Source organism: Symsagittifera roscoffensis, chromosome 5, assembly GCF_963678635.1.
Source record: "Symsagittifera roscoffensis chromosome 5, txSymRosc1.1, whole genome shotgun sequence".
NCBI classification, from domain to species: domain Eukaryota; kingdom Metazoa; phylum Xenacoelomorpha; order Acoela; family Convolutidae; genus Symsagittifera; species Symsagittifera roscoffensis.
In genome coordinates this window covers 51537773-51556540 of record NC_087066.1, presented here as the reverse complement: position 1 = coordinate 51556540, position 18768 = coordinate 51537773, and positions in this window count along the sequence as shown.

The window sequence follows — 18768 nt, the reverse complement described above, 5'->3', positions numbered from 1 at the left end:
TTTGTGTCTTGTTAGATTATTGAGACTGGCTGTGAAGTGTGTGGCCAAGTGGTACTGGAGTGTTGCAGACAGAGGACTTGGTCATAGTTTGTGTTTGTGTCTGTCTCTTGTTAGAGTATTGCGACTGGGTGTGAAGTGTGCGGCCAAGTGGTGCTGGAGTGTTGCAGACAGAGGACTTGGTTATAGTTTGTATTTGTGTTTGTCTCTTGTTAGAGGATTGTGACTGAGTGTGAAGTGTGTGGCCAAGTGGTGCTGGAGTGTTGCAGACAGAGGACTTGGTTATAGTTTGTATTTGTGTTTCTGTCTTGTTAGAGTATTGCGATTGGCTGTGAATTGTGTGGCCAAGTGATGTTGGAGTGTTGCAGACAGAGAAATTGGTTATATTTTGTGTTTGTGTTTGTGTCTTGCTGCAGTATTGCGACAGGGTGTGAAGTGTGTGGCCAAGTGGTGCTGGAGTGTTGCAGACAGAGGACTTGCCTATAAATTGTGTTTGTGTCTTGTTAGAGTATTGTGACTGGGTGTAGAGTGTGTGGCAAAGTGGTTCTGGAGTGTTGCAGACAGAGGACTTGGTTATAGTTTGTGTTTGTGTTTCTGTCTTGTTAGAGTATTGCGATTGGGTGTGAAGTGTGTGGCCAAGTGGCGCTGGAGTGTTGCAGACAGAGGAATTGGTTATTTTTTGTGTTTGTTTATGTCTTGTTAGAGTATTGCGACTGGGTTTGAAGTGTGTGGGCAAGTGGTGATTGAGTGTTGCAAACAGAGGACTTGGTTGTAGTTTGTGTTTGTGTCTTGTTAGATTATTGCGACTGGGTGTGAAGTGTGTCGCCAAGTGGTGCTGGAGTGTTGCAGACAAAGGACTTGGTTATAGTTTGTGTTTGTGTTTGTGTCTGGTTAGAGTATTGCGACTGGGAGTGAAGTGTGCGGCCAAGTGGCGCTGGAGTGTTGCAGACAGAGGACTTGCTTATAGTTTGCAGTTGTGTTTGTGTCTTGTTAGATTATTGAGACTGGCTGTGAAGTGTGCGGCCAAGTGGTACTGGAGTGTTGCAGACGGAGGACTTGGTCATAGTTTGTGTTTGTGTCTGTGTCTTGTTAGAGTATTGCGACTGGGTGTGAAGTGTGCGGCCAAGTGGTGCTGGAGTGTTGCAGACAGAGGACTTGGTTATAGTTTGTATTTGTGTTTGTCTCTTGTTAGAGGATTAAGACTGAGTGTGAAGTGTGTGGCCAAGTGGTGCTGAAGTGTTGCAGACAGATGACTTGGTTATAGTTTGTGTTTGTGTTTCTGTCTTCTTAGAGTATTGCGATTGGCTGTGAATTGTGTGGCCAAGTGATGTTGGAGTGTTGCAGACAGAGAACTTGGTTTTATTTTGTGTTTGTGTTTGTGTCTTGCTGGAGTATTGCGACTGGGTGTGAAGTGTGTGGCTAAGTGGTGCTGGAGTGTTGCAGACAGAGGACTTGATTATAAATTGTGTTTGTGTCTTGTTAGAGTTTTGTGACTGGGTGTAGAGTGTGTGGCAAAGTGGTTCTGGAGTGTTGCATACAGAGGACTTGGTTATAGTTTGTGTTTGTGTTTGTGTCTAGTAATAGTATTGCGACTGGGTGTGAAGTGTGTGGCCAAGTGGTGCTGGAGTGTTTCAGATAGAGGACTTGCTTGTATTTGTGTTTGTGTTTGTCTCTTGTTAGAGTGTTGCGACTGGGTGTGAAGTGTGTGGCCAAGTGGTACTGGAGTGTTGCAGACAGAGGACTTGGTTATACTTAATGTTTGTGTTTGTGTCTTGTTAGAGTTTTGCGACTGGGTGTTAAGTGGGTGGCCAAGTGGTGCTGGAGTTTTGCAGAGAGAGGACTTGCTTATAGTTTGCATTTGTGTTTGTGTCTTGTTAGAGTATTGAGACTGGGTGTGAAGTGTGTGGCCAAGTGGTGCTGGAGTGTTGCAGACAGAGGACTTGGTCATAATTTGTGTTTGTGTTTGTGTCTTGTTAGAGTATTGCGACTGGGTGTGAAGTGTGCGGCCAAGTGGTACTGGAGTGTTGCAGACAGAGGACTTGGTTATGGTTTGTGTTTGTGTTTGTCTCCTGTTAGAGTATTGTGACTGAGTGTGAAGTTTGTGGCCAAGTGGTGCTGGAGTGTTGCAGACAGAGGACTTGGTTATAGTTTGTGTTTGTGTTTATGTCTTGTTAGAGTATTGCGATTAGGTGTGAAGTGTGTGGCCAAGTGGCGCTGGAGTGTTGCAGACAGAGGACTTGATTATAAATTGTGTTTGTGTCTTGTTAGAGTATTGTGACTGGGTGTAGAGTGTGTGGCAAAGTGGTTCTGGAGTGTTGCGGACAGAGGACTTGGTTGTAGTTTGTGTTTGTGTTTGTGTCTTGTTAGATAATTGCGACTGGGTGTGAAGTGTGTGGCCAAGTGGTAATGGAGTGTTGCAGACAGAGGACTTGATTATGAATTGTGTTTGTGTCTTGTTAGAGTATTGTGACTGGGTGTAGAGTGTGTGGCAAAGTGGTTCTGGAGTGTTGCATACAGAGGACTTGGTTATAGTTTGTGTTTGTGTTTGTGTCTAGTAATAGTATTGCGACTGGGTGTGAAGTGTGTGGCTAAGTGGTGCTGGAGTGTTGCAGACAGAGGACTTGATTATAAATTGTGTTTGCGTCTTGTTAGAGTATTGTGACTGGGTGTAGAGTGTGTGGCAAAGTGGTTCTGGAGTGTTGCATACAGAGGACTTGGTTATAGTTTGTGTTTGTGTTTGTGTCTAGTAATAGTATTGCGACTGGGTGTGAATTGTGTGGCCAAGTGGTGCTGGAGTGTTTCAGATAGAGGACTTGCTTGTATTTGTGTTTGTGTTTGTCTCTTGTTAGAGTGTTGCGACTGGGTGTGAAGTGTGTGGCCAAGTGGTACTGGAGTGTTGCAGACAGAGGACTTGGTTATACTTTGTGTTTGTGTTTGTGTCTTGTTAGAGTTTTGCGACTGGTTGTTAAGTGTGTGGCCAAGTGGTGCTGGAGTTTTGCAGAGAGAGGACTTGCTTATAGTTTGCATTTGTGTTTGTGTCTTGTTAGAGTATTGAGACTGGGTGTGAAGTGTGTGGCCAAGTGGTGCTGGAGTGTTGCAGACAGAGGACTTGGTCATAATTTGTGTTTATGTTTGTGTCTTGTTAGAGTATTGCGACTGGGTGTGAAGTGTGCGGCCAAGTGGTGCTGGAGTGTTGCAGACAGAGGACTTGGTTATAGTTTGTGTTTGTGTTTATGTCTTGTTAGAGTATTGCGATTAGGTGTGAAGTGTGTGGCCAAGTGGCGCTGGAGTGTTGCAGACAGAGGAATTGGTTATAGTTTGTGTTTGTTTGTGTCATGTTAGAGTATTGCGACTGGGTGTGAAGTGTGTGGCCAAGTGGTGCTGGAGTGTTGCAGACAGAGGACTTGGTCATAATTTGTGTTTGTGTTTGTGTCTTGTTAGAGTATTGCGACTGGGTGTGAAGTGTGCGGCCAAGTGGTGCTGGAGTGTTGCAGACAGAGGACTTGGTCATAATTTGTGTTTGTGTTTGTGTCTTGTTAGAGTATTGCGACTGGGTGTGAAGTGTGCGGCAAAGTGGTGCTGGAGTGTTGCAGACAGAGGACTTGGTTATAGTTTGTGTTTGTGTTTGTCTCCTGTTAGAGTATTGTGACTGAGTGTGAAGTTTGTGGCCAAGTGGTGCTGGAGTGTTGCAGACAGAGGACTTGGTTATAGTTTGTGTTTGTGTTTATGTCTTGTTAGAGTATTGCGATTAGGTGTGAAGTGTGTGGCCAAGTGGCGCTGGACTGTTGCAGACAGAGGAATTGGTTATAGTGTGTGTTTGTTTGTGTCATGTTAGAGTATTGAGACTGGGTGTGAAGTGTGTGGCCAAGTGGTGCTGGAGTGTTGCGGACAGAGGACTTGGTTGTAGTTTGTGTTTGTGTTTGTGTCTTGTTAGATTATTGCGACTGGGTGTGAAGTGTGTGGCCAAGTGGTAATGGAGTGTTGCAGACAGAGGACTTGGTTATAGTTTGTGTTTGTGTTTGTGTCTTGTTAGAGTATTGCGACTGGGTGTGAAGTGTGTGGCCAAGTGGTGCTGGAGTGTTGCAGACAGAGGACTTGGTTGTAGTTTGTGTTTGTGTTTGTGTCTTGTTAGATTATTGCGACTGGGTGTGAAGTTTGTGGTCAAGTGGTGCTGGAGTGTTGCAGACAGAAGACTTGGTTTGTGCTTGTGTTTGTGTCTTGTTAGAGTATTGCGACTGGGTGTGAAGTGTGTGGCCAAGTGGTGATGGAGTGTTGCAGACAGAGGACTTGCTTGTAGTTTGTGTTTGTGTCTTGTTAGATTATTGCGACTGGGTGTGAAGTTTATCACCAAGTGGTGCTGGATTGTTGCAGACGGAGGACTTGGTTTTAGTTTCTGTTTGTGTTTGTGTCTTGTTAGAGTATTGCGACTGGCTGTTAAGTGTGTGGCCAAGTGGTAATGGAGTGTTGCAGACAGAGGACTTGGTTATAGTTTGTGTTTGTGTTTGTGTCTTGTTAGAGTATTGCGACTGGGTGTGAAGTGTGTGGCCAAGTGGTGCTGGAGTGTTGCAGACAGAGGACTTGGTTAAAGTTTGTGTTTGTGTTTGTGTCTTGTTAGATTATTGCGACTGGGTGTGAAGTTTGTGGTCAAGTGGTGCTGGAGTGTTGCAGACAGAAGACTTGGTTATAGTTTGTGCTTGTGTTTGTGTCTTGTTAGAGTATTGCGACTGGGTGTGAAGTGTGTGGCAAGTAGTGCTGGAGTGTTGCAGACAGAGGACTTGCTTATAGTTTGCATTTGTGTTTGTGTCTTGTTAGAGTATTGAGACTGGGTGTGAAGTGTGTGGCCAAGTGGTGCTGGAGTGTTGCAGACAGAGGACTTGGTCATATTTTGTGTTTGTGTTTGTGTCTTGTTAGAGTATTGCGACTGGGTGTGAAGTGTGCGGCCAAGTGGTGCTGGAGTGTTGCAGACAGAGGACTTGGTTATAGTTTGTGTTTGCGTTTGTCTCTTGTTCGAGTATTGTGACTGAGTGTGAAGTGTGTGGCCAAGTGGTGCTGGAGTGTTGCAGACAAAGGACTTGGTTATAGTTTATGTTTGTGTGTCTGTCTTGTTAGAGTATTGCGATTGGGTGTGAAGTGTGTGGCCAAGCGGCGCTGGAGTGTTGCAGACAATGGAATTGGTTATAGTTTGTGTTTGTTTGTATCTTGTTAGAGTTTTGCGACTGGGTGTGAAGTGTGTGGACAAGTCGTGCTGGAGTGTTGCAGACAGAGGACTTGGTTGTAGTTTGTGTTTGTCTTTGTGTCTTGTTAGATTATTGCGTATGGGTGTGAAGTGTGTGGCCAAGAGGTGCTGGAGTGTTGCAGACAGAGTAATTGGTTATACTTTGTGTTTGTGTTTGTGTCTTGTTAGAGTATTGCGACTGGGTGTGAAGTGTGTGGCCAAGTGGTGCTGGAGTGTTGCAGACAGAGGAATTGGTTATAGTTTGTGTTTATTTTTGTCTTGTTAGAGTATTGCGACTGGGTGTGAAGTGTGTTGTGTGGGCAAGTGGTGATGGAGTTGCAGACAGAGGAATTGGTTATAGTTTGTGTTTGTTTGTGTCTCGTTAGAGTATTGCGACTGGGTGTGAAGTGTGTGGGCAAGTGGTGATGGAGTGTTGCAGACAGAGGACTTGCTTGTAGTTTGTGTTTGTGTCTTGTTAGATTATTGCGACTGGGTGTGAAGTTTATCGCCAAGTGGTGCTGGATTGTTGCAGACGGAGGACTTGGTTTTAGTTTGTGTTTGTGTTTGTGTCTTGTTAGAGTATTGCGACTGGCTGTGAAGTGTGTGGCCAAGTGATGCTGGAGTGTTGCAGACAGAGGACTTGCTTATAGTTTGCAATTGTGTTTGTGTCTTGTTAGATTATTGAGACTGGCTGTGAAGTGTGTGGCCAAGTGGTGATGGATTGTTGCAGACAGAGGACTTGGTTCTAGTTTGTGTTTGTTTTTGTCTCTTGTTAGAGTATTGTGACTGAGTGTGAAGTGTGTGGCCAAGTGGTGCTGGAGTGTTGCAGACAGAGGACTTGGTTATAGTTTGTGTTTGTGTTTGTCTCTTGTTAGAGTATTGTGACTGAGTGTGAAGTGTGTGGCCAAGTGGTGCTGGAGTGTTGCAGACAGAGGAGCTGGTTATAGTTTGTGTTTGTTTTTGTGTCTTGTTAGAGTGATGCGACTGGGTGTGAAGTGTGCGGCCAAGTGGTGCTGGAGTGTTGCAGACAGAGGACTTGGTTATAGTTTGTGTTTGTGTTTGTCTCTTGTTAGAGTATTGTGACTGAGTGTGAAGTGTGTGGCCAAGTGGTGCTGGAGTGTTGCAGACAGAGGAACTGGTTATAGTTTGTATTTGTTTTTGTGTCTTATTAGAGTGTTGCGACTGGGTGTGAAGTGTGCGGCCAAGTGGTACTGGAGTGTTGCAGACAGAGGACTTGGTTATAGTTTGTGTTTGTGTTTCTGTCTTGCTGGAGTATTGCGACTGTGTGTGAAGTGTGTGGCCAAGTGGTGCTGGAGTGTTGCAGACAGAGGACTTGGTTATAGTTTGTGTTTGTGTTTGTCTCTTGTTCGAGTATTGTGACTGAGTGTGAAGTGTGTGGCCAAGTGGTGCTGGAGTGTTGCAGACAAAGGACTTGGTTATAGTTTATGTTTGTGTTTCTGTCTTGTTAGAGTATTGCGATTGGGTGTGAAGTGTGTGGCCAAGTGGCGCTGGAGTGTTGCAGACAAAGGAATTGGTTATAGTTTGTGTTTGTTTGTATCTTGTTAGAGTTTTGCGACTGGGTGTGAAGTGTGTGGACAAGAGGTGCTGAAGTGTTGCAGACAGAGGAATTGGTTATACTTTGTGTTTGTGTTTGTGTCTTGTTAGAGTATTGCGACTGGGTGGGAAGTGTGTGGCCAAGTGGTGCTGGAGTGTTGCAGACAGAGGAATTGGTTATAGTTTGTGTTTGTTTGTGTCTTGTTAGAGTATTGCGACTGGGTGTGAAGTGTGTTGTGTGGGCAAGTGGTGATGGAGTGTTGCAGACAGAGGAATTGGTTATAGTTTGTGTTTGTGTTTCTGTCTTGCTGGAGTATTGCGACTGTGTGTGAAGTGTGTGGCCAAGTGGTGCTGGAGTGTTGCAGACAGAGGACTTGGTTATAGTTTGTGTTTGTGTTTCTGTCTTGCTGGAGTATTGCGACTGTGTGTGAAGTGTGTGGCCAAGTGGTGCTGGAGTGTTGCAGACAGAGGACTTGGTTATAGTTTGTGTTTGTGTTTGTCTCTTGTTCGAGTATTGTGACTGAGTGTGAAGTGTGTGGCCAAGTGGTGCTGGAGTGTTGCAGACAGAGGACTTGGTTATAGTTTGTATTTGTTTTTGTGTCTTGTTAGAGTGTTGCGACTGGGTGTGAAGTGTGCGGCCAAGTGGTACTGGAGTGTTGCAGACAGAGGACTTGGTTATAGTTTGTGTTTGTGTTTCTGTCTTGCTGGAGTATTGCGACTGTGTGTGAAGTGTGTGGCCAAGTGGTGCTGGAGTGTTGCAGACAGAGGACTTGGTTATAGTTTGTGTTTGTGTTTGTCTCTTGTTCGAGTATTGTGACTGAGTGTGAAGTGTGTGGCCAAGTGGTGCTGGAGTGTTGCAGACAGAGGACTTGGTTATAGTTTGTATTTGTTTTTGTGTCTTGTTAGAGTGTTGCGACTGGGTGTGAAGTGTGCGGCCAAGTCGTGCTGGAGTGTTGCAGACAGAGGACTTGGTTGTAGTTTGTGTTTGTCATTGTGTCTTGTTAGATTATTGCGACTGGGTGTGAAGTGTGTGACCAAGAGGTGCTGAAGTGTTGCAGACAGAGGAATTGGTTATACTTTGTGTTTGTGTTTGTGTCTTGTTAGAGTATTGCGACTGGGTGTGAAGTGTGTGGCCAAGTGGTGCTGGAGTGTTGCAGACAGAGGAATTGGTTATAGTTTGTGTTTGTTTGTGTCTTGTTAGAGTATTGCGACTGGGTGTGAAGTGTGTTGTGTGGGCAAGTGGTGATGGAGTGTTGCAGACAGAGGAATTGGTTATAGTTTGTGTTTGTTTGTGTCTCGTTAGATCATTGCGACTGGGTGTGAAGTGTGTGGGCAAGTGGTGATGGAGTGTTGCAGACAGAGGACTTGCTTGTAGTTTGTGTTTGTGTCTTGTTAGATTATTGCGACTGGGTGTGAAGTTTATCGCCAAGTGGTGCTGGATTGTTGCAGACGGAGGACTTGGTTTTAGTTTGTGTTTGTGTTTGTGTCTTGTTAGAGTATTGCGACTGGCTGTGAAGTGTGTGGCCAAGTGATGCTGGAGTGTTGCAGACAGAGGACTTGCTTGTAGTTTGTGTTTGTGTCTTGTTAGATTATTGCGACTGGGTGTGAAGTTTATCGCCAAGTGGTGCTGGATTGTTGCAGACGGAGGACTTGGTTTTAGTTTGTGTTTGTGTTTGTGTCTTGTTAGATTATTGAGACTGGCTGTGAAGTGTGTGGCCAAGTGGTGCTGGATTGTTGCAGACAGAGGACTTGGTTATAGTTTGTGTTTGTTTTTGTCTCTTGTTAGAGTATTGTGACTGAGTGTGAAGTGTGTGGCCAAGTGGTGCTGGAGTGTTGCGGACAGAGGACTTGGTTATAGTTTGTGTTTGTGTTTGTCTCTTGTTAGAGTATTATGACTGAGTGTGAAGTGTGTGGCCAAGTGGTGCTGGAGTGTTGCAGACAGAGGAACTGGTTATAGTTTGTGTTTGTTTTTGTGTCTTGTTAGAGTGTTGCGACTGGGTGTGAAGTGTGCGGCCAAGTGGTGCTGGAGTGTTGCAGACAGAGGACTTGGTTATAGTTTGTGTTTGTGTTTGTCTCTTGTTAGAGTATTGTGACTGAGTGTGAAGTGTGTGGCCAAGTGGTGCTGGAGTGTTGCAGACAGAGGACTTGATTATAAATTGTGTTTGTGTCGTGTTAGAGTATTGTGACTGGGTGTAGAGTGTGTGGCAAAGTGGTTCTGGAGTGTTGCAGACAGAGGACTTGCTTGTATTTGTGTTTGTGTTTGTGTCTTGGTAGAGTGTTGAGACTGGGTGTGAAGTGTGTGGCCAAGTGGTACTGGAGTGTTGCAGACAGAGGACTTGGTTATAGTTTGCAATTGTGTTTAGGTCTTATTAGATTATTGAGACTGGCTGTGAAGTGTGTGGCCAAGTGGTGCTGGATTGTTGCAGACAGAGGACTTGGTTATAGTTTGTGTTTGTTTTTGTCTCTTGTTAGAGTATTGTGACTGAGTGTGAAGTGTGTGGCCAAGTGGTGCTGGAGTGTTGCAGACAGAGGACTTGGTTATAGTTTGTGTTTGTCTCTTGTTAGAGTATTATGACTGAGTGTGAAGTGTGTGGCCAAGTGGTGCTGGAGTGTTGCAGACAGAGGAACTGGTTATAGTTTGTATTTGTTTTTGTGTCTTGTTAGAGTGTTGCGACTGGGTGTGAAGTGTGCGGCCAAGTGGTACTGGAGTGTTGCAGACAGAGGACTTGGTTATAGTTTGTGTTTGTGTTTCTGTCTTGCTGGAGTATTGCGACTGGGTGTGAAGTGTGTGGCCAAGTGGTACTGGAGTGTTGCAGACAGAGGACTTGATTATAAATTGTGTTTGTGTCGTGTTAGAGTATTGTGACTGGGTGTAGAGTGTGTGGCAAAGTGGTTCTGGAGTGTTGCAGACAGAGGACTTGCTTGTATTTGTGTTTGTGTTTGTGTCTTGGTAGAGTGTTGTGACTGGGTGTGAAGTGTGTGGCCAAGTGGTACTGGAGTGTTGCAGACAGAGAAGTTGGTTATATTTTGTGTTTGTGTTTGTGTCTTGCTGGAGTATTGCGACTGGGTGTGAACTGTGTGGCCAAGTGGTGCTGGAGTGTTGCAGGCAGAGGACTTGATTATAAATTGTGTTTGTGTCTTGTTAGAGTATTGTGACTGGGTGTAGCGTGTGTGGCAAAGTGGTTCTGGAGTGTTGCAGACAGAGGACTTGGTTATAGTTTGTGTTTGTGTTTGTGTCTAGTAATAGTATTGCGACTGGGTGTGAAGTGTGTGGCCAAGTGGTGCTGGAGTGTTTCAGATAGAGGACTTGCTTGCATTTGTGTTTGTGTATGTGTCTTGTTAGAGTGTTGCGACTGGGTGTGAAGTATGTGGCCAAGTGGTACTGGAGTGTTGCAGACAGAGGACTTGGTTATACTTTGTGTTTGTGTTTGTGTCTTGTTAGAGTTTTGCGACTGGGTGTTAAGTGTGTGGCCAAGTGGTGTTGGAGTTTTGCAAAGAGAGGACTTGCTTATAGTTTGCATTTGTGTTTGTGTCTTGTTAGAGTATTGAGACTGGGTGTGAAGTGTGCAGCCAAGTGGTGCTGGAGTGTTGCAGACAGAGGACTTGGTTATAGTTTGTGTTTGTGTTTGTCTCCTGTTAGAGTATTGTGACTGAGTGTGAAGTGTGTGGCCAAGTGGTGCTGGAGTGTTGCAGACAGAGGACTTGGTCATAGTTTGTGTTTGTGTTTGTGTCTTGTTAGAGTATTGCGACTGGGTGTGAAGTGTGCGGCCAAGTGGTGCTGGAGTGTTGCAGACAGGGGACTTGGTTATAGTTTGTGTTTGTGTTTGTCTCCTGTTAGAGTATTGTGACTGAGTGTGAAGTGTGTGGCCAAGTGGTGCTGGAGTGTTGCAGACAGAGGACTTGGTTATAGTTTGTGTTTGTGTTTATGTCTTGTTAGAGTATTGCGATTAGGTGTGAAGTATGTGGCCAAGTGGCGCTGGAGTGTTGCAGACAGAGGAATTGGTTATAGTTTGTGTTTGTTTGTGTCTTGTTAGAGTATTGAGACTGGGTGTGAAGTGTGTGGCCAAGTGGTGCTGGAGTGTTGCAGATAGAGGACTTGGTTGTAGGTTGTGTTTGTGTTTGTGTCTTGTTAGATTATTGCGACTGGGTGTGAAGTGTGTGGCCAAGTGGTAATCGAGTGTTGCAGACAGAGGACTTGGTTAAAGTTTGTGTTTGTGTTTGTGTCTTGTTAGAGTATTGCGACTGGGTGTGAAGTGTGTGGCTAAGTGGTGCTGGAGTGTTGCAGACAGAGGACTTGGTTGTAGTTTGTGTTTGTGTTTGTGTCTTGTTAGATTATTGCGACTGGGTGTGAAGTTTGTGGTCAAGTGGTGCTGGAGTGTTGCAGACAGAAGACTTGGTTATAGTTTGTGCTTGTGTTTGTGTCTTGTTAGAGTATTGCGACTGGGTGTGAAGTGTGTGGCCAAGTAGTGCTGGAGTGTTGCAGACAGAGGACTTGCTTATAGTTTGCATTTGTGTTTGTGTCTTGTTGAGTATTGAGACTGGGTGTGAAGTGTGTGGCCAAGTGGTGCTGGAGTGTTGCAGACAGAGGAGTTGGTCATAGTTTGTGTTTGTGTTTGTGTCTTGTTAGAGTATTGCGACTGGGTGTGAAGTGTGCGGCCAAGTGGTGCTGGAGTGTTGCAGACAGAGGACTTGGTTATAGTTTGTGTTTGTGTTTGTCTCTTGTTCGAGTATTGTGACTGAGTGTGAAGTGTGTGGCCAAGTGGTGCTGGAGTGTTGCAGACAAAGGACTTGGTTATAGTTTATGTTTGTGTTTCTGTCTTGTTAGAGTATTGCGATTGGGTGTGAAGTGTGTGGCCAAGTGGTAATCGAGTGTTGCAGACAGAGGACTTGGTTATAGTTTGTGTTTTTGTTTGTGTCTTGTTAGAGTATTGCGACTGGGTGTGAAGTGTGTGGCCAAGTGGTGCTGGAGTGTTGCAGACAGAGGACTTGGTTGTAGTTTGTGTTTGTGTTTGTGTCTTGTTAGATTATTGCGAATGGGTGTGAAGTGTGTGGCCAAGTGGTGCTGGAGTGTTGCAGACAGAGGAGTTGGTCATAGTTTGTGCTTGTGTTTGTGTCTTGTTAGAGTATTGCGACTGGGTGTGAAGTGTGTGGCCAAGTAGTGCTGGAGTGTTGCAGACAGAGGACTTGCTTATAGTTTGCATTTGTGTTTGTGTCTTGTTAGAGTATTGAGACTGGGTGTGAAGTGTGTGGCCAAGTGGTGCTGGAGTGTTGCAGACAGAGGAGTTGGTCATAGTTTGTGTTTGTGTTTGTGTCTTGTTAGAGTATTGCGACTGAGTGTGAAGTGTGCGGCCAAGTGGTGCTGGAGTGTTGCAGACAGAGGACTTGGTTATAGTTTGTGTTTGTGTTTGTCTCTTGTTCGAGTATTGTGACTGAGTGTGAAGTGTGTGGCCAAGTGGTGCTGGAGTGTTGCAGACAAAGGACTTGGTTATAGTTTATGTTTGTGTTTCTGTCTTGTTAGAGTATTGCGATTGGGTGTGAAGTGTGTGGCCAAGCGGCGCTGGAGTGTTGCAGACAAAGCAATTGGTTATAGTTTGTGTTTGTTTGTATCTTGTTAGAGTATTGCGACTGGGTGTGAAGTGTGTGGCCAAGTGGTGCTGGAGTGTTGCAGACAGAGGACTTGCTTATAGTTTGCATTTGTGTTTGTGTCTTGTTAGAGTATTGAGACTGGGTGTGAAGTGTGTGGCCAAGTGGTGCTGGAGTGTTGCAGACAGAGGACTTGCTTATAGTTTGCATTTGTGTTTGTGTCTTGTTAGAGTATTGAGACTGGGTGTGAAGTGTGTGGCCAAGTGGTGCTGGAGTGTTGCAGACAGAGGAGTTGGTCATAGTTTGTGTTTGTGTTTGTGTCTTGTTAGAGTATTGCGACTGAGTGTGAAGTGTGCGGCCAAGTGGTGCTGGAGTGTTGCAGACAGAGGACTTGGTTGTAGTTTGTGTTTGTCTTTGTGTCTTGTTAGATTATTGCGACTGGGTGTGAAGTGTGTAGCCAAGTGGTGCTGGAGTGTTGCAGACAGAGGAATTGGTTATACTTTGTGTTTGTGTTTGTGTCTTGTTAGAGTATTGCGACAGGGTGTGAAGTGTGTGGCCAAGTGGTGCTGGAGTGTTGCAGACAGAGGAATTGGTTATAGGTTGTGTTTGTTTGTGTCTTGTTAGAGTATTGCGACTCGGTGTGAAGTGTGTTGTGTGGGCAAGTGGTGATGGAGTGTTGCAGACAGAGGAATTGGTTATAGTTTGTGTTTGTTTGTGTCTCGTTAGAGTATTGCGACTGGGTGTGAAGTGTGTGGGCAAGTGGTGATGGAGTGTTGCAGACAGAGGACTTGCTTGTAGTTTGTGTTTGTGTCTTGTTAGATTATTGCGTCTGGGTGTGAAATTTATCGCCAAGTGGTGCTGGATTGTTGCAGACGGCGGACTTGGTTTTAGTTTTTGTTTGTGTTTGTGTCTTGTTAGAGTATTGCGACTGGCTTTGAAGTGTGTGGCCAAGTGATGCTGGAGTGTTGCAGACAGAGGACTTGCTCATAGTTTGCAATTGTGTTTGTGTCTTGTTAGAGTATTGTGACCGGCTGTGAAGTGTGTGGCCAAGTGGTGCTGGATTGTTGCAGACAGAGGACTTGGTTATAGTTTGTGTTTGTTTTTGTCTCTTGTTAGAGTATTGTGACTGAGTGTGAAGTGTGTGGCCAAGTGGTGCTGGAGTGTTGCAGACAGAGGACTTGGTTATAGTTTGTGTTTGTGTTTGTCTCTTGTTAGAGTATTGTGACTGAGTGTGAAGTGTGTGGCCAAGTGGTGCTGGAGTGTTGCAGACAGAGGAACTGGTTATAGTTTGTGTTTGTTTTTGTGTCTTGTTAGAGTGTTGCGACTGGGTGTGAAGTGTGCGGCCAAGTGTTACTGGAGTGTTGCAGACAGAGGACTTGGTTATAGTTTGTGTTTGTGTTTGTCTCTTGTTAGAGTATTGTGACTGGGTGTGAAGTGTGTGGCCAAGTGGTGCTGGAGTGTTGCAGACAGAGGAACTGGTTATAGTTTGTATTTGTTTTTGTGTCTTGTTAGAGTGTTGCGACTGGGTGTGAAGTGTGCGGCCAAGTGGTACTGGAGTGTTGCAGACAGAGGACTTGGTTATAGTTTGAGTTTGTGTTTGTCTCTTGTTAGAGTATTGTGACTGAGTGTGAAGTGTGTGGCCAGGTGGTGCTGGAGTGTTGCAGACAGAGGAACTGGTTATAGTTTGTCTTTGTTTGTGTCTTGTTAGAGTATTGCGACTGGGTGTGAAGTGTGTGGGCAAGTGGTGATGGAGTGTTGCAGACAGAGGAATTGGTTATAGTTTGTGTTTGCTTGTGTCTTGTTAGAGTATTGCGACTGGGTGTGAATGGTGCGGCCAAGTGGTTCTGGAGTGTTGCAGACAGAGGACTTGGTTATAGTTTGTGTTTGTGTTTGTCTCTTGTTAGAGTATTGTGACTGAGTGTGAAGTGTGTGGCCAAGTGGTGCTTGAGTGTTGCAGACAGAGGACTTGGTTATAGTTTGTGTTTGTGTTCTGTCTTGTTAGAGTATTGCGATTGGCTGTGAATTGTGTGGCCAAGTGATGTTGGAGTGTTACAGACAGAGGACTTGGTTATATTTTGTGTTTGTGTTTGTGTTTGTGTTTGTGTTTGTGTCTTGCTAGAGTATTGCAACTGGGTGTGAAGTGTGTGGCCAAGTGGTGCTGGAGTGTTGCAGACAGAGGACTTGATTATAAATTGTGTTTGTGTCTTGTTAGAGTATTGTGACTGGGTGTAGAGTGTGTGGCGAAGTGGTTCTGGAGTGTTGCAGACAGAGGACTTGGTTATAGTTTGTGTTTGTGTTTGTGTCTAGTTATAGTATTGCGACTGGGTGTGAAGTGTGTGGCCAAGTGGTGCTGGAGTGTTGCAGATAGAGGACTTGGTTATAGTTTGTCATTGTGTTTGTGTCTTGTTAGAGTATTGCGACTGTTGAAGTGTGTGGCCAAGTGGTGCTGGAGTGTTGCAGACCGAGGACTTGGTTATACTTTTTGTTTGTGTTTGTGTCTTGTTAGAGTATTGCGACTGGGTGTGAAGTGTGTGGCCAAGTGGTGCTGGAGTGTTGCAGACAGAGGACTTGCCTATAGTTTGCATTTGTGTTTGTGTCTTGTTAGAGTATTGAGACTGGGTGTGAAGTGTGTTGCCAAGTAGTGCTGGTGTGTTGCAGACAGAGGACTTGGTCATAGTTTGTGTTTGTGTTTGTGTCTTGTTAGTGTATTGCGACTGGGTGTGAAGTGTGCGGCCAAGTGGTGCTGGAGTGTTGCAGACAGAGGACTTGGTGATAGTTTGTGTTTGTTTGTGTCTTGTTAGAGTATTGCGACTGGGTGTGAAGTGGGTGGCCAAGTGGTGCTAGAGTGTTGCCGACAGAGGACTTGGTTATAGTTTGTGTTTGTTTGTGTCTTGTTAGAGTATTGCGACTGGGTGTGAAGTGTGTGGGTAAGTGGTGATGGAGTGTTGCAGACAGAGGAATTGGTTATAGTTTGTGTTTGTTTGTGTCTTGTTAGAGTATTGCGACTGGGTGTGAATGGTGAGGCCAAGTGGTTCTGGAGTGTTGCAGACAGAGGACTTGGTTATAGTTTGTGTTTGTGTTTGTCTCTTGTTAGATTATTGTGACTGAGTGTGAAGTGTGTGGCCAAGTGGTGCTTGAGTGTTGCAGACAGAGGACTTGGTTATAGTTTGTGTTTGTGTTTCTGTCTTGTTAGAGTATTGCGATTGGCTGTGAATTGTGTGGCCAAGTGATGTTGGAGTGTTACAGACAGAGGACTTGGTTATATTTTGTGTTTGTGTTTGTGTTTGTGTCTTGCTAGAGTATTGCAACTGGGTGTGAAGTGTGTGGCCAAGTGGTGCTGGAGTGTTGCAGACAGAGGACTTGATTATAAATTGTGTTTGTGTCTTGTTAGAGTATTGTGACTGGGTGTAGAGTGTGTGGCGAACTGGTTCTGGAGTGTTGCAGACAGAGGACTTGGTTATAGTTTGTGTTTGTGTTTGTGTCTAGTTATAGTATTGCGACTGGGTGTGAAGTGTGTGGCCAAGTGGTGCTGGAGTGTTGCAGATAGAGGACTTGGTTATAGTTTGTCTTTGTGTTTGTGTCTTGTTAGAGTATTGCGACTGTTGAAGTGTGTGGCCAAGTGGTGCTGAAGTGTTGCAGACCGAGGACTTGGTTATACTTTGTGTTTGTGTTTGTGTCTTGTTAGAGTATTGCGACTGGGTGTGAAGTGTGTGGCCAAGTGGTGCTGGAGTGTTGCAGACAGAGGACTTGCTTATAGTTTGCATTTGTGTTTGTGTCTTGTTAGAGTATTGAGACTGGGTGTGAAGTGTGTTGCCAAGTAGTGCTGGAGTGTTGCAGACAGAGGACTTGGTCATAGTTTGTGTTTGTGTTTGTGTCTTGTTAGTGTATTGCGACTGGGTGTGAAGTGTGCGGCCAAGTGGTGCTGGAGTGTTGCAGACAGAGGACTTGGTGATAGTTTGTGTTTGTGTTTGTCTCTTGTTAGAGTATTGTGACTGAGTGTGAAGTGGGTGGCCAAGTGGTGCTGGAGTGTTGCAGACAGAGGACTTGGTTATAGTTTGTGTTTGTGTTTCTGTCTTGTTAGAGTATTGCGATTGAGTGTGAAGTGTGTGGCCAAGTGGCGCTGGAGTGTTGCAGTTAGAGGAATTGGTTATAGTTTGTGTTTGTTTGTGTCTTGTTAGAGTATTGCGACTGGGTGTGAAGTGTGTGGCCAAGTGGTGCTGGAGTGTTGCAGACAGAGGACTTGGTTGTAGTTTGTGTTTGTGTCTTGTTAGATTATTGCGATTGAGTATGAAGTGTGTGGCCAAGTGGTGCTGGAGTGTTGCAGACAGAGGACTTGGTTGTAGTTTGTGTTTGTGTCTTGTTAGATTATTGCGACTGAGTGTGAAGTGTGTGGCCAAGTGGCGCTGGAGTGTTGCAGTTAGAGGAACTGGTTATAGTTTGTGTTTGTTTGTGTCTTGTTAGAGTATTGCGATTGAGGGTGAAGTGTGTGGCCAAGTGGTGCTGGAGTGTTGCAGACAGAGGACTTGGTTATAGTTTGTGTTTGTGTTTGTGTCTTGTTAGAGTATTGTGACTGAGTGTGAAGTGGGTGGCCAAGTGGTGCTGGAGTGTTGCAGACAGAGGACTTGGTGATAGTTTGTGTTTGTGTTTGTCTCTTGTTAGAGTATTGTGACTGAGTGTGAAGTGGGTGGCCAAGTGGTGCTGGAGTGTTGCAGACAGAGGACTTGGTTATAGTTTGTGTTTGTTTGTGTCTTGTTAGAGTTTTGCGACTGGGTGTGAAGTGTGTTGCCAAGTAGTGCTGGAGTGTTGCAGACAGAGGACTTGGTTATAGTTTGTGTTTGTGTTTGTGTCTTGTTAGTGTATTGCGACTGGGTGTGAAGTGTGCGGCCAAGTGGTGCTGGAGTGTTGCAGACAGAGGACTTGGTGATAGTTTGTGTTTGTGTTTGTCTCTTGTTAGAGTATTGTGACTTAGTGTGAAGTGGGTGGCCAAGTGGTGCTGGAGTGTTGCAGACAGAGGACTTGGTTATAGTTTGTGTTTGTGTTTCTGTCTTGTTAGAGTATTGCGATTGAGTGTGAAGTGTGTGGCCAAGTGGCGCTGGAGTGTTGCAGTTAGAGGAATTGGTTATAGTTTGTGTTTGTTTGTGTCTTGTTAGAGTATTGCGACTGGGTGTGAAGTGTGTGGCCAAGTGGTGCTGGAGTGTTAGAGACAGAGGACTTGGTTGTAGTTTGTGTTTGTGTCTTGTTAGATTATTGCGATTGAGTGTGAAGTGTGTGGCCAAGTGGTGCTGGAGTGTTGCAGACAGAGGACTTGGTTGCAGTTTGTGTTTGTGTCTTGTTAGATTTTTGCGACTGGGTGTGAATTGTGTGGCCAAGTGGCGCTGGAGTGTTGCAGTTAGAGGAATTGGTTATAGTTTGTGTTTGTTTGTGTCTTGTTAGAGTATTGCGACTGAGTGTGAAGTGTGTGGCCAAGTGGTGCTGGAGTGTTGCAGACAGAGGACTTGGTGATAGTTTGTGTTTGTGTTTGTCTCTTGTTAGAGTATTGTGACTGAGTGTGAAGTGGGTGGCCAAGTGGTGCTGGAGTGTTGCAGACAGAGGACTTGGTTATAGTTTGTGTTTGTGTTTCTGTCTTGTTAGAGTATTGCGATTGAGTGTGAAGTGTGTGGCCAAGTGGCGCTGGAGTGTTGCAGTTAGAGGAATTGGTTATAGTTTGTGTTTGTTTGTGTCTTGTTAGAGTATTGCGACTGGGTGTGAAGTGTGTGGCCAAGTGGTGCTGGAGTGTTGCAGACAGAGGACTTGGTGATAGTTTGTGTTTGTGTTTGTCTCTTGTTAGAGTATTGTGACTGAGTGTGAAGTGGGTGGCCAAGTGGTGCTGGAGTTTTGCAGACAAAGGACTTGGTTATAGTTTGTGTTTGTGTTTCTGTCTTGTTAGAGTATTGCAATTGAGTGTGAAGTGTGTGGCCAAGTGGCGCTGGAGTGTTGCAGTTAGAGGAATTGGTTATAGTTTGTGTTTGTTTGTGTCTTTTTAGAGTATTGCGACTGGGTGTGAAGTGTGTGGCCAAGTGGTGCTGGAGTGTTGCAGACAGAGGACTTGGTGATAGTTTGTGTTTGTGTTTGTCTCTTGTTAGAGTATTGTGACTGAGTGTGAAGTGGGTGGCCAAGTGGTGCTGGAGTGTTGCAGACAGAGGACTTGGTTATAGTTTGTGTTTGTGTTTCTGTCTTGTTAGAGTATTGCGATTGAGTGTGAAGTGTGTGGCCAAGTGGCGCTGGAGTGTTGCAGTTAGAGGAATTGGTTATAGTTTGTGTTTGTTTGTGTCTTGTTAGAGTATTGCGACTGGGTGTGAAGTGTGTGGCCAAGTGGTGCTGGAGTGTTGCAGACAGAGGACTTGGTTGTAGTTTGTGTTTGTGTCTTGTTAGATTATTGC